The 14,970-nt window shown below is 42.8% G+C and overlaps 1 protein-coding gene across 1 annotated transcript in view; it reads right to left on the minus strand.

Annotated features, from left to right (window-relative positions):
- LOC119660607 overlaps positions 1 to 14,513 on the minus strand; it is a 586,737-nt gene extending 572,224 nt beyond the window's left edge. The window contains exon 1 of the mRNA XM_038069301.1: positions 14,421 to 14,513. The gene's annotated coding sequence lies outside the window, so the exon portion shown is untranslated. The remainder of the gene's footprint in view (positions 1 to 14,420) is intronic.
- Positions 14,514 to 14,970: the final 457 nt, after the last annotated feature.

Consider the following 14,970-nt stretch of genomic DNA (forward strand, 5'->3'; position numbering starts at 1 on the left):
CTAAAAACTGCCTGACGTCCAAGCCTATGCCATCTCCATGATAATGGTGGGAGTTTTACGGGTTTCTGCAACTTCCACCGCCTCGTCATTTGTGTCATATTTTTCGAGTACGGAGCATGTCATAAACTCAGTTGGATTTCAACTAACCAATAACGTACGAGCAAGCAGATTAACTATTTTATGATCAGCAGTAGATTTATGAGTTGTTTCCTGGATGTGCTTAACAAGAGAGAGGCTTATTATTATTATATTATTTGATGTTGATATTATGTTCGCTTGCGTATTGTCTCCGTCTCTTCTCGCAGATTTGAAGAGCTGCGGCACCCCAAGTTCAATATCAACCACTTGTATGGTTCAGCTGACGCTCGACAGAGATATCTTGCTGATCGGACGGCAGATACATTGAGTAACCTGACCGAGAATATCGGGGCGTTACGCGGTCATCGCACACGTCTCGAAGAGGCGTCATAGGTAGACTACGAAATCATGGAAAGAAGTGGAAAGAACACTTCACTGTGATTCTTAACTGTATCGCATCCAGTGGATTCCTCCTTGTGGATGCAATGACTAGTTACCGTACCATACGGATACGGACTGTTCCTCTAAGAAGAAGAGGCAATCATTGCACTCAAATGAAGTAAGACAATGCTGATTGTCTTCTTCGACGTCAGAGCAATCATTCATTTTGAGTTTGTACGCAAAGAGAAACTGTCAACGCAGCCTTTTACCTTGAAGTGCTCAAGAGGCTGAAACGACGAGTCGCACGAGTCAGGCCACACATCAAAGACGTTTTCAAGCTCCACCACGATAATGCCCCCAGCCACACGGTCTTCATCGTTACCAACTTCCTGACCCAGAACACGACCTCCGTTGTGCCCCAGCCTCCTTACAGCCCTGACTTGGCTCCATATGACTTTTTTTTGTTCCCCCGACTGAAAACAGAGCTCAGGAAAAGTATTGGGAGTTGGTGGAGAACATTCAAGCTCAAGTGGCAAGGTTCCTGAGAAGCATTTCAGGCGAGGAGTTTCAGAGTGTTTTCCAGGGGTGGCAGAATCGTTTCCGCAGGTGCATCGAGAGGAGACTATTTTGAAGAATTTCAATCGTCTGTACCAATCGGATGAACAAATCTATTTTTCCCGCTGAATACGCATTACTTTTATAATGCACCCTGTATACAGTCATTCAAGGGACAACTTCAATTTTTCACCTCTCAGCATAGTTACTGCTTTAAGCAGAAAGACCACGCAGCATAGGGTTAGTTCCTCGTCATTGCTATTTTTCTGTACCCCCAAAAGTTTAAAATTAGTTATTTTAAATGAAAAATTGATAATTTCTGGGGCAATTGACTACTAATTCGCGATTAATTTCTATTTACAAAAGAAATGATAAAATAGCGTAAATAGTGCATGTTCATCATTTCCATGACTACACCATCCAACTTTGCCGTACATTTACTCATATTCTGGAGTCATGAGTGTGTCAGCTTGTTATCGCGCATTCAATTTGTTCTGATTCGACGACAAATAATTTGCATGCAGGTAAACTCGGTAAAAACAATGCCTCTCATGCTAAATAATCTTGACTACATCTTGATTTCCATGCCGAATTGAATTCGAAACACCTATGATTACAAATCATACGTGCATCGACGTACTCGTAGGAATACGGCTGTTGAGGTTTCAAGTAAATTATAATATTTTACAAAGAAAGTATTTTCCGGTTGCTTGGAAAAACGATTGTGGTGATGTATAATGTTAAGGAAAGACAGATGGAACGTTCTAGGCATGAGTTGCTAGTATGTGTGAAATATTCCGTACGCGTAAAAATGGCCTAAACTATCATAGTAATGGAATTAAGAGAAAGAGGTCTTAGATTTTAAGAAGATAGCTATTTCGCAGCTTGCATTTTATTGGGCTTTCTATTGGTTATTGTTACATAGACATAATGGTTTCATCTACCAAACGTTATCCATAAATGTCAATAAAAATTAAAGTCATACCTCACTGGGGGAGAGTCCGTTGTCGAACAAAACTTCATCTCAGTAGAATCCCACGGGGGCGGGGGCAGCGACTTTACCCACTGGTGCACATGATATATACTGCCACCTCCCCATGAATGCTTATTTGCCTCTACCCTTTCCGTCGTTCCGGGATCCTCAAGAATCATTTAAAAGAAGTTGAACAATGGCTGGCTCGCAGGGGAAACAAATCAAAGTCCAGCCATGTCACTTTCAGATTGAAAAAGCGAATATCACCAACAGCTAAACTGAGGGAGGACTATCTTCAGTCGAGGGAGGTAAAACACCTTGGATACACGAAATACAAGGGTGATTTGGAGAAGATTCAAAAACTGGCACAGACTACACAACAAATTTTCCAAACTCTATCTAAAATTCTATCTAAAAAATGCGATCTGGACTTATGGTGCAAAACTTCAGCGCTCAGCCGGTATATGAAACATGAAAAATTATGAAGAAGTACACTTTTAGATACTGAACAATTACTCCCCCCACTCCTGCCCCCTCTGAAGATACAAAATACCCTTACATGATTGTAAAAACTGTTATGGATGTCCGGGGGACATGAAACTTGACGTGTCTGAGCCATATTTTTAAAACTGTCTGCCATATTTTTTAAAACAAGTCGCGAAAACGTAGCTGAACTATTCAGGTATGAATGAGCTCGATTTATAGGTTGCTAAAATATTAATTATGCACTGTTTTCCAAGACTTCTAATGCCTTAGAACTCCAAACATCTAGGTTTTGCGGCGAAGTCCACTAATTCAATATCCCTAAAAACTACCTGGCGTCCTGGTCTCCGCAATCTCTCCATCTCAAGGATTAGCCACGTCTTCTTTATCTACCACAGATATTGTTCTTATAGACTTTCCGGGCTGGATCATTCGCACCTAAACGGATTAAATTGACTCAGCCGCCGCAACCCACTGAGCCGAATTTTATCCACAACCAGGCGTATGGTATTTATTCAAATATATTTTTCACTTGAATTCGATATGGAGTCATCACATAAGGTCCTATAAAGCCCTCGATGAGCCTAGTAACCAGGAGGGCACTAATAATATTATTGCTCCCATTGATAACATTTTGGTTAATCAATTGGCTAGCGAGTTGACTGTGTCAAAGGTTCGTAATCTGATCTAAGTTGCAGGTAACAAAGCTGTTCGTCTACAAAAGGGCATCTTCGAGCGAATAACAGAAGTATGCACAGGAGGACTTTACCATTCTGGACGTTCCGACTCAAGGAAAGGGCCGAAAAGTTGAGAAAAGTAATTGGTAGTGTCACACAAGTATAAATCTCCAGTGACATGCCATTCACAGAAGTCCGAAATTTGAGTTCTGGCAGTTTTCAGCAAAGGACAGACAAGATCTTGTCCTTCCAAAACAAAAAAGATGTTATAAAAAATTCACCGACTCAAGCCGGAAAAATAACTTCGATTTGGATCATGCAGTAGATTTCTGGAGAAGTATTTCGGCCCAACCCAACCGCTGCAATTTACAATCAACATGGCTCCCACACATTAGGTCTCACCCGAGCCCATCTCACCCCCGCCACCCAAAAGGCAACGCCGGATATAATCGAATATGACATTGAAGTAGTCCTTGGAAAAGCCAGATAATTGAAAGACACCAAAAGTTGATAATTGATGGACTGAAGACAAATGATGCTATCACCAAACACGGCTCAAAAACCATAAGTCGCCAGGAACCCATGGAATTAAAGCCGAATTGGTTTGAAATCGCATTTCATCAACTGATGCTCAAGGTGAAGGACAGCGAATCAATGCCTGAAGACTGGCAACGAGGCATGATCTATCCCATTCATAAAAAGGGGGATATAACGCAGTGTAGCAATTATAGGAGCATTACGTTGCTGAGTACCATATATAAGATATTCTCCTCTATCTTGCTAGTTCGGATACCCCAATACGTCCAGCATATCATTGGCCCATACCAAAGAGGCTTCACTCCAGGCAAATCAGCAACAGGTCAGATTTTCTCTCTGCGGCAAGCGATGGAAAAACTGTTGGAATATGGAAAACAGTTGCACCATCTATTCATCGACTTTAAAGCCGCCTATGATAGCATAGCCAGGGAGAGAATTCGTTATCCCGACGAAATTGATAAAACTGACTAGGTTGACCTTGCCTAATGTGCGAGGCCAGATAAAAGCAGCAGGACCACTCTCAAGACCATTCGACATCAAGACAAGGGGATCCCCTATCATGCGTCTTCTTTAACCTGGCCCTCCAGAAAGTGATCCGTAATGTTGAGGTAAATGCTAGAGGTACGGTCTATGCTGACGATATCGACATCATGGGAAGAACCACCCGAGACGTACAAACTGCTTTCATCCAGATCGAGCAGGCGGCATTCAGCGCGAGACTTGGGCTGCACATCAATGAAGGCAAGACAAAGTATATGGTGACAACGTCATCATCGAACACGAAGCAACCAACAACATCAAACCGCACTGGTCAAACAGAAAGAATAAGGATAGGAGAATACAACTTTGAGACCGTTGACAATTTCTCCTATCTAGGGTCGAAAATCGCAACCGATAATAGCTATGACGATGAAATCCGCGCACGGTTGTTGTCAGCCAACAGAGCCTATTTCAGCTTAGAAAAACGTCTCACCATGTATTCCTCGCAGACACGGGTTCTTAGCAACAAAAATTGCGAACTCTTGGCCGAGTTCGAGAGAAGAATCCTCCGAAGAATTTTTGGCTCCCTACATGAGGATGAATGATTCCGTAGCCTACATAACGACGAAACCTATGAGCGATACCATAACAATCAGAAGAGGAGACAGACACTGCCTGAGATGGGAAGATGGCGTAAGTCAGGATGCCAGAAAGCTTTTAGGGATATCGAATTGGTGGACCTCGGCCCAAAACCGGGATGTTTGGAGTTCCTTATTAAGGCAGACCTAGACCAGATACCGGTTGTTGCGCCGTTGATGATGATTATAAGTATACCCCATAAAGAATTTTGGATAATGGTCGGGCCAATATTGTGGGACTACACCATTGCCAACGATGCCAGAGTTGATTACAATAGACCTGATCTAGTTCTGCTTTTCATGGGTTGGGATACTGTTGAAAAAATCAGGAAATACTTCCTCTTGGGGAAGATATGAAGCAAACATAGAGACTAAAGGAGATCCAAGTAGTTGCAGTTATGATTTCAGTGATGAGATTAGTCTGACAAGATTTAAATAAAGTGCTGAAGCCTAAGGGCCAGGCTACAGTGGGAGAAAGGCAAAAGTTATAGTTCTTGCGAGTTGTTATATAGTCTAAAGACACACAGCGGGCACTCTTCTCAGTTTATGTTTGTATTGGTAACAATGTAATGGCTCTGGAGTTCAGAACCCCCGCATTACTTTCCAAAAAATGTACGACAATCGACTATGCATCCACAAAAAAGATAACAAGTTGACATGTGGCAAGTACAGAGGCATCTCACTACTTTGCAAGTCCTACAAAATATTCAAAAAAATTCTGGAGACCATAATTAGACTGTATTCCGAATAGATGATCGGTGAATTCCAAGGAGGTTTTCGGACTGGAAGATCGATGTTTGACCAGTTATTTACGGTTAAACAGGGGCTGGAAAAATGCTCGGAATTCGATATCATTCAGAGACTTCAAGCAAGCATATGACAGTATTGACCGCAATGTACTGTAATGCTTGACTTGGGAATTCCGGTGAAACTTGTCAGTCTTATCAGAATGACAATGTCAAAGTTTTGGGAGAATCTCCCCCCTCCCCTCAACACCTATCGGCATGTGTGCTTATACTCTGCAATCTTTGAGCCATTTAACAAAACGCTGATTTCGCTGAAATTCATACTCAAGCACGAATTCTTCAACTAGTATATTACAGATATTTAGATTGACATGTGAAACAAATCCTACACCATATTAATTTGTGTTTTTCTGCCAAAATGTAATCTATTAAGAACACACCTACATATTTTTCTCCTGCAAACAGAATAGTGTTTTGATATGGAATGAAATTATAAAAAGAAACCTCCCATAAAAATCTTTCCGTAGATTAGAATCGAAACCCTCAAGAACAAATACGATAAATAAACTAAATATGTATGTATGCCAAAACAGAACATTAATTTAGATAAGCGTAGGCACTTCCACTTGAAACGCCAAAATATCGTGAAATGTGATTCTGGAATTATTTCGGGAATTCATGTGGATTACAACTTTGGAAGCATTCAATGATAAGCAAATATACTAATTGGGATTAGTATCTAAATATGTTTAGCCAGAGTTTATTATTGGCGTTATTTGATTTTCCTTGCATTCAATTATTTTATTGAGATACGCTATCAGTTAGTAAAGCTGCTTGTATCTGATATATGCACATATTCAATACATATCATGTGTTAACAAAATTGCTTGGGGCTTTCCTGTTGGCTGCATTTCTTCCAAGGTCCTTATTGATTCCGGATGATACGAATATCCTTTTCTGTTCAGATATGTAGCTCAGACATATCCAGGAAAGGATAGTGTCGTTACATTCCCAGGGAGAATTCCTAGAGATGCTGTTTCCAGGAAATAGTGTTGAGTAGAAGGAGCGGATGCCACAATCTAAACTCAATATCCGTCTTCGTAAACTTTATCGATATCCTTCTACTTTATAAGTTGTGAGTAGATGCATCTCGGTAGAGGCTGGGTAAGGATAGGATCCCAACGACGCTACAACGAAATACAATAAAATACAGTAAACAGTCCCATAGCCATGTAATTAGAGGTTCCCTTAGCTTATTTCTGAGATTTAAACAAAAGCCGTAAAAGATTGAACTATGTTTTCGTATCAATTGCTTTGGATGATCTGCCTAGACTCAAATCAAGTTGTTCCGATCTTCGCATGAATCTCAACAATGCCATCTGTGATGAGTAGCCCCTGCTCTAAATCAAACTGTTACCGTTTTTTAAGGTGGTGTGTTAAACAAAACCTTATTAAAATCGGTTTACTGTCTTTCTGTCTGTCGAGTTTTTCAAAGCTGATCTTAGTTGTCGCTTAATGTAATGTTAATGGGGGAGGGCGAGAGCTGAAAAGTGGTCATTTCTTTCACGGACCTATTCTCAGAACTTACCCAATCGAAAAATTTGAAAAAAAACCACAAAGTTGTCAGTATATTGTGTTAAGCTCCGAAATACCTCCCATACCGATATCTATTCAAATAAAGTTAATAATAGCTGTCACCCGAGCGTACCATTACAAAAATCTTTACGATAAACTGGACACTCGGGATGGGGAGAGAGATATGTATCGACTTGCTAAAAGCTGTAACGAAAGTGCACAGGATATCGAACACTTCTGTTGCGTTAATGACCATAACGGATAGATGGCGAGAATACTTCAAACAGATTTCAACTGGGGAATTTCTTCATCCTCCACTTCCACAATCATTGCCGACATTTGGACCAGTTCGACCTGTCAGGGCACCTGGGTGCTCAAAGGTGGCGGTGAGGAAGACGGGGCGGCAACCCTGTCGGCCAAACCAAAACCAAGTGGCCGAGGAGAACCTCCATAGTGGTGGCACCGGGAGACGCTGTACTCACTTTGGCTTGCCGGCCGTGATGCAGTAGGCGAATGCTCCAAAGGCCTAATCAGGGCGATCAGGCCCGAGTCTGCACGGGGACCCATCTGAAGTGGCAAATTGGTCACGAAACCTCACCAGGGGTATACTGGCACCATGGGCACCAAGATAGCCCCAGGACTCTCATACTTCAGGTGAACTTCCGTTGTATGTGAGTCCAGCCGGGTTATTTGCGGTTGGCCCCCCAGTGGGAGCTTCATGAGGGTTGTTGGTTATGCTCAAGCAGGAAGAGACCTTCGGGCTTCGGCGTGATGTTGCGTTTCAACACGGGTGCCGTACTCCTTAGTTCGATAGAGATTTAGATAAGTATTGTATCCACCAGTATGAATGCTCTGTCATGCACTTGGTATAGACTGGTACCGTTGGTGTTTGTCACAGCGGGGCTCTGATTGTGGTCACAAAATCAATCCGTGTCTTAAGAAGACCGTGGGATTAAGTCTCCATGACAGGTACCCACGTAAAACCCTCAAGGACTCACTGTCAGTGCAACTGAAGCCGAGAAGCCAATAAAATGAATGAAATCGGGAAAAGCAACGGCATCTGACGACATCGCATCTGAGCTTTGGAAAGCGAAGAGCTGGGACCCAATACTGTGGCTCAGTGAATTCTTTAACCGGGTTATTCATGAAGGAAGAACACCATCTGACTGGCAAGAAAGTACCACTGTTCCAATATGGAAAAAGAAAGGTAGCCCAGCAGAATGTTCAAATTACCGTCCGATCCGATTACTTTCCCTTACCATGAAGATTTTTGAACGTATTCTTGAGAACCGTATTCGCGAAATCGTTGAAATAACCGTGAATCAAGCCGGATTTGTCAAAAACTGCGGAACTACTGACACAATACACGCTGCGCGGTTACTCATGAAGAAACACGGTGAAAAGCATCGCCCTCTTTACATTGCCTTTCTGGATCTAGAGAAAGCGTTTGACCGTGTACCACACGAACTCATCTGCTATGCTTTACGACAACACTTAGTACCAGAAGAACTCGTGCACTGGATTCAATTGCTCTACCACAATCCGAAAAGTAAAGTTCGAAGTATGGTGGGTGTATCAAAACCGCTTCGTGTCTCTGTTGGAGTTCATCAAGGAAGCGCCCTCTCACCATTCCTCGTTGTTCTTGTTATGGACACCGTCACACGGTATCCAACGTCCAGCGCCCCACACACTGCCTTATGCAGATGATGTTTTCGGTCTCAGATTGAATCTAAACAAAACTGAATTTTTGACGACCGATCCCCATGAAACAGGCACCATCACTGTCAGCGACAGTGATCTGCCCAGAACTGAGTGATTTAAATACCTCGGGTCAACGCTATCAGCCAATGGAGAACTGCGTTATGAAATTGCTTCACGCATTAACGCAACTTGGATGGCGTTCTACAACTGGTGTTCTTTGTGATCGACGTATCAACGAACGTCTCAAATCGAAAATTCACCGCAATGTTGTCCGTCCTGTCGCTCTCTATGGTTCTGAGTGTTGGCCAACTATAAAAGACAATGAACGGCGTCTTGCAGTAATGGAGACGAAGATGTTACGTTCGACTAGTGGCGTGACACGTTTTGATCTCATCCGAAATGAGGATATCCGCGATCGTTATGGGGTTGCACCGATCGTGGAAAAATCGCGAGAGAGGCGTTTTCGATGGTATCGTCACGCAATTCGTGCTAACGAGAATTCACTTGCCAAGATTGGTCTGAACATCTTAGTCGATGGTAAACGACCAAAAGGCAGGCCTAAACAACGGTGGCTTGATACGCTGGATGGGGATTTAAAAGCCTCAGGATTGCATCCAGATCAGGCATTCGATAGAGCCAAATGGCGAAACCGATCACGACGAGCCGACCCCGCTTGTGAACGGACTGAAGAAGAAGAAGAATGTAAATATATACTTCGGGAGCAACTTACCCCCTTCATCAGTACAAAGCCACCCCTTGTCTACTAATTTTAATACATTACGTGCCGAATGATTTTATATAAGAAATACACAAAACCTTCTGTACCTGTAGCTTCCAGCTTCCGATTTCCCGAGTTGTTTAAAGGCATTTATAGTATATTTCACTCCGTTCTATCCCCTTGAATGCAATAAATAATAGACTAAACAGGTCCTTGGCCTCCAGACATAAGAGTACCTCTAACGACTGGCCTAAAGCCTAATGGAGGACGACGCGCCAAGGTTGGTCAATAGATTGGTAACAAAGCGGATGCGCCCAAATGAGTGTAGAAATTAGGACCTCGGCGCCTCAGGTATGCAAGGATCCGTGTACTTTTTGTGTAAGGATAATTGAGCGGACATTGGTTTCGTTTGTGGCCTGTAATGTATATGTATATATTGTGTCAGATTATCCAGTATGAAACTGACATTCAAGTCTTAGATTCCAATAAATTTGCACAAAATCGACAACTTTGACCTATTATAACTTTGTTAGTAATAGTGCAATTTCCAGTAAATTTGGTAGTATCATGCTCTATATTATGGCCTATATTACTAATAGCTATTATGATTCTAGAATGAACTTAGGGGGTTTTCACTCAATTTCTAAAAATTATACTAATATACTATTATTAACCTTATTTGAGCAAAGCCGGTCAAAGGGTAGTTTAGGTCCCAGGGCGAAACGTGGATTGGTACCCACGATGGAACATAAAACCTGGGACATGCCTGCTGAACCAACACCAACAGCTCTACTACCAAACCCTACCTCTACCTCTACGTGGTGATCGCTGGGAGTTCTTTCTTTATGAAAAACCGCAGACGGAGAAGGATGAAGGCGAGTCTCCCGCAACTAAAAACGGGAGAAAATGTACCAGCTGGTCCTCCAGGTTGGGGGTTGGGTAGGGCTGGCAACCCTACAGAGAAAACCGATGTCACGAAGCCACGGAAGGAGCCTCAGATAGGATGGATTTTAAAACGACGAACCCGGCAACGACAATGGAATAACGATTTGCACATTTTCTCATGGAACGTGCGCTCTCTGTACAGACTTAATGCTGCTGCGCAGCTAGCCAATACCCTGTCCCAAAATAAGGCCGATGTAACATTGTTGCAAGAAATGCGATGGACAGGGACCAGTTTCCTGGAGAAGAGCCGCTACACCTTATATTATAGTGGTCATCCAGTAAACAATGTGCTCGGAGTAGGTTTCTTAGCCAGCCAAAAAATGAAACCTGCTATTATCGGCTTTGAAAATATAAGCGAAAGGCTATGCACTCTGCGTTTGCGAGGCAAGTTTAGAAATATAAGCCTCATAAACGTTCACGCCCATACAGAGGAGACTGCAGAGTCGGAGAAGAATACCTTCTACGAGGCAGTTGCGCGGACCTTTGAAGCCTGTCCCGAATATGATATCCAAATCATATTTGGAGATTTCAACAGTCAAGTAGGGACGGAACCCGTATTCAGGCGATACGTCGGTTCCCATAGCTTACATAGGGATGCCAATGATAAGGGACTGCGGATCATTCAGCTAGCAGTATCGCACGAAATGGTTGTTGGAAGTACCTGGTTTGCGCGGAAGACGGTCCACAAACATACGTGGGCCTCTCCAGACGTGATCACTTTCAACCAAATTGACCACGTGCTGATTGAACGCCGCCACCTCTCAGCGTTGATGAATGTAAGAACATATGGGGGGACACTATCTCGTTGGTATAGTGCTGCGCAGCCTTTGGCACCAGACCATCGAATTTCTTGCAAAGCGCAGATATCAATGCGCCTTTTTCGAAGGGCTCTTGAGACTTCCTTGGTCTTTTCAGTTATGGTACCAACATTTACCGTGCCGACACGTATTTGTTTTGTTCGGACTAACTTGCTAACGTCCTGACGTCGTCCATGCCCATTTCTCGTCAGGGCCGGGCCCATCCTGCTGCGTCGACTGAGGTGGACGCCCTAGAATTAGACTCCGGTATGCAAAGTAGTATCATTGAAGCGAGTAAAATGGTTATTTGACTCGTTCCATAGATATTATACAAGCCTGGTAATAAAGGGGATGCATGCCCCGGGTCTACATATTTGGAATATATACCGTCTATGCATAGAGCACACATATAATCTTGATGTGAACGGCAGGGCGCCCAAACATTGCTAGTAATGAGGAAGCTGACAGTCTAGCTTAGGCAAATAGTAAATCGGAAATGGAGGAAAGAATAGCGACAATATCAAGAAAAGATGGATGGAATACTTTCAGAGACTGCTCAACCCTGTGGAAGCGCTACATGCCAGCCGAACTTCCTTCTACTGAAGAAGTGAAATCAGCCCTGCGCGAGCAAAAACTGAACAAGACCTCGGGATTCGATTGTATTCGATGTGAACTATTACAGAGGGGAGGAAATTACCTGGATAATCTCCTCCATAAACAAGAGCGCAAGAGCGTAATTTGTTCTATGCACGAAAAGGGAGCAAACTTACCTGTGACAACTATAGAGGCATTTCATTGTTGCTCACGTTCTGCAAGATCATCACGAAAATCATCCAAGCTAGCCATATATAGACAAATTAATTGGTGAATACCAATGTGGCTTTCGAAAAATAAGATCCACGATAAACCAAATTTTCACGGTCAAACAACAAAGTGCTATCAGTTCAATATTTATGTGCATTAGCTCTTCCTCGACTTCTTTCAAGCGTATGATAAAGGTGCTTGGTGAGTTAACGCAATGCATCGAAACGAACTGTGGATTAAAGCAAGGAGATGGACTCGCCCTCATGGTTTTTAACCCAACCCTTAAATATGTTATCTGCAAACTGGAGTTAGATTCCACAGGAACATTGCTCTACAAATCTTCGCAAATAGTGGGGTTCGCTGATGAAATATGATAAACATCATGGCACATTCAATTTCAGACGCCCAGGAAGTATTCCTACAACTAAATGAAGCAGCCTAAGAAATCGGACTAAGGACACCCGAAGGACGCCGCCCAGTAGGAAAGTCATGCAAACGATGGGAGGACTCAGTGGGTGAGGCCAGTAAAAAGCTGCTGAAATTTGAAGGATCGAGAAGTCTATCCTGGAAGCCAAGGGCCGATTTGGCCTGTCGCGACATCGAAGAAGACGAAGAAGAAGAATAAAATGCTTTAGTGCTTGGAGCTACGACTCCCTCATCAAGCTAAACTTACTAAGTCCTTTTGGAGTCTGAACGCAGGAATGTGGCTTGTAATAAGTAGTGGGAACATAGAAGTCTAATTATTTGCGTACTCCTGCAAAGATCCTCTGTACTCCTAGTGGATAAAGTAGAGATTGTTCCAGCATGAGTGTGCCTGCGAAGTTTTGACACTTATCAAATAAAATAGGTATAATCTTAATTCCACAGACTTCTTACTGCCACCATATTGTGACGCCTACCAATAGTCAGGGCTTTTTATTCAGGCAGAGATCTACTAAAAAAAGAGGCCAAAGAGTTTGCCACATTTATCACGCTTGTTTTCATTTTTCTAACACCTTATACTTCTTGCCAAAGAGAATAATCGCATGGTTGATAGACAACGCAATAGCTAACGTAAAACACACTCCCTCCTCCGCCCAAAAGGAACCGTGGCATTTCATAGTAAAAATATCCACTTTTCCACATTCCGTATTTGCCTCTCCGCCCTACTTTCTAATATTACGACACTGCGTGCGACTACTTACTATTAGAAACTGTTTGGAGTATCACCAGCGAATAAATTCTGGCAACAATTTATAATTTTCAAACGCGAACTGAATAAATTCTTCTTTCGCAGGCAAAACATAATAAATTGTCCGAGGAGACAATAATTTCATGCTCAACCGAATATAAATTGATATGAAGAGTGTTGGGTTTTTTTAAATTGTCTAGAAGATATCAACAGTTGACGTCATTATATGTAGTAATTTTTGGAACAATTTGGTGAGACTCTTTGTAGGCAGCAAGGTCAGTTTCAGCAATAGATTTCGTAGTAAAAGGAATCTCGAGGGTGTGAAAGCTGCAAAGGGTGTGAAAACGAAGAATGCTTCCATACATCCAACTTGCTTGTTCCTAACAAAATGTGATATTTCAAGAAAAACGTTTTCAATATAAAAGAAAATTAACTTGGCGAGAAAAACCAAATCATAATTCTGGTGTGTCAGCAAGAACTTTTCCAGTTTATTTTTGTTGCGCTGTGTTTTCATGTGAATTTCACTGTGGGAGAACAAAAAAGTGCAGGAGCCGTAGATACAAAAGGAAAATAACATGATATCAACAACGGTCGGTTACGCATTCATTCAAGAAAAATTGTCATGTATATTTCCACGGCCCCATTTCCCCGGTCGCCTTCAACTTCCTACTATGTGCTCCCTGCCGGGGAGGCGGAGGCGAAGCTTCTCTTGTACACCTACATTCGTTGTCATCGTGACATTCGCAGTCACATTCTTGTCTCCTCTTCGTCGTTGCCGTAGAGAAAACGAGAAACTTTTCCTTCTACTGAGGGAAAATGCCGTGGTCATCGAAGGGAATTATGTCATCGAGGAATAAACTTTAACCGAGTCAACCGTGACCTCGGAAAATCCATGCACAATGCTTCAATGCTTTTCAATTCCAACGCCCGAAAATTCACAGCTCTCTGGCTTGGCGATGAAAATTTCGAAAATTTCCCGGAATAAATGAGCGCTTCAAAAATTGCATGCCTGGTACACTAGCATTTATTTCGATTTACGTGCAGTTGGATACACAAGACACCTCCGAATCGAATGTACAATCAAAATGATAACCCGAACAATTACGCGATTTTTCCGGCGGATTAGGGAATACGGAAATAATTGTAGAGAATATTTCTTACGTTCGGAAAACTCTCAGAAACGACGGCAGCCACTTTTCAATAGGTTTTCTCACGCGCTTTTCCGTTTCGCTTTAGAACTGTGGGACAGCGAAGGCGGCTAGTTGAATTTTCCCGATTTTCCGTTTTGGCTCTAACTTTTCCGATTGCAGAGAGCAAGAGAGAGCTTTTATTGTTTCGGAAAAGTCTTTCAAGAAAGCTCAGTTTTAAGGACTTCAATGTTTATCCGACCACTGCGCTGGGTGGTTGGGCGCTCGCCGGGTTTTTCGCCGCAGCAGAACTGCGCCGCTGCAGCTTTTAACATTTGCGAATAGCCCGCTCAGCAAATTGCATGATGATTTTCCTGAAGGGTTCATCAGTGTCCGTTTCTGCTATGGATGGCTACGTGGAATGTTGCCGGTTGCCCGGTTCTCCTCAAGAGGGAAAACGAGGGAGTGAGTTCGTTTACTTTTCACCCCTCATTTCGCCCACCACTTCCCGTTGAGAAAGTTCGAACAATGCAGGCATAGTCATTGTTTTCGTCATCGCCGGCTTTTCGCGGTTGGAGATGTTT

This window comes from Hermetia illucens, chromosome 6, assembly GCF_905115235.1.
Source record: "Hermetia illucens chromosome 6, iHerIll2.2.curated.20191125, whole genome shotgun sequence".
Lineage (NCBI taxonomy): Eukaryota > Metazoa > Arthropoda > Insecta > Diptera > Stratiomyidae > Hermetia > Hermetia illucens.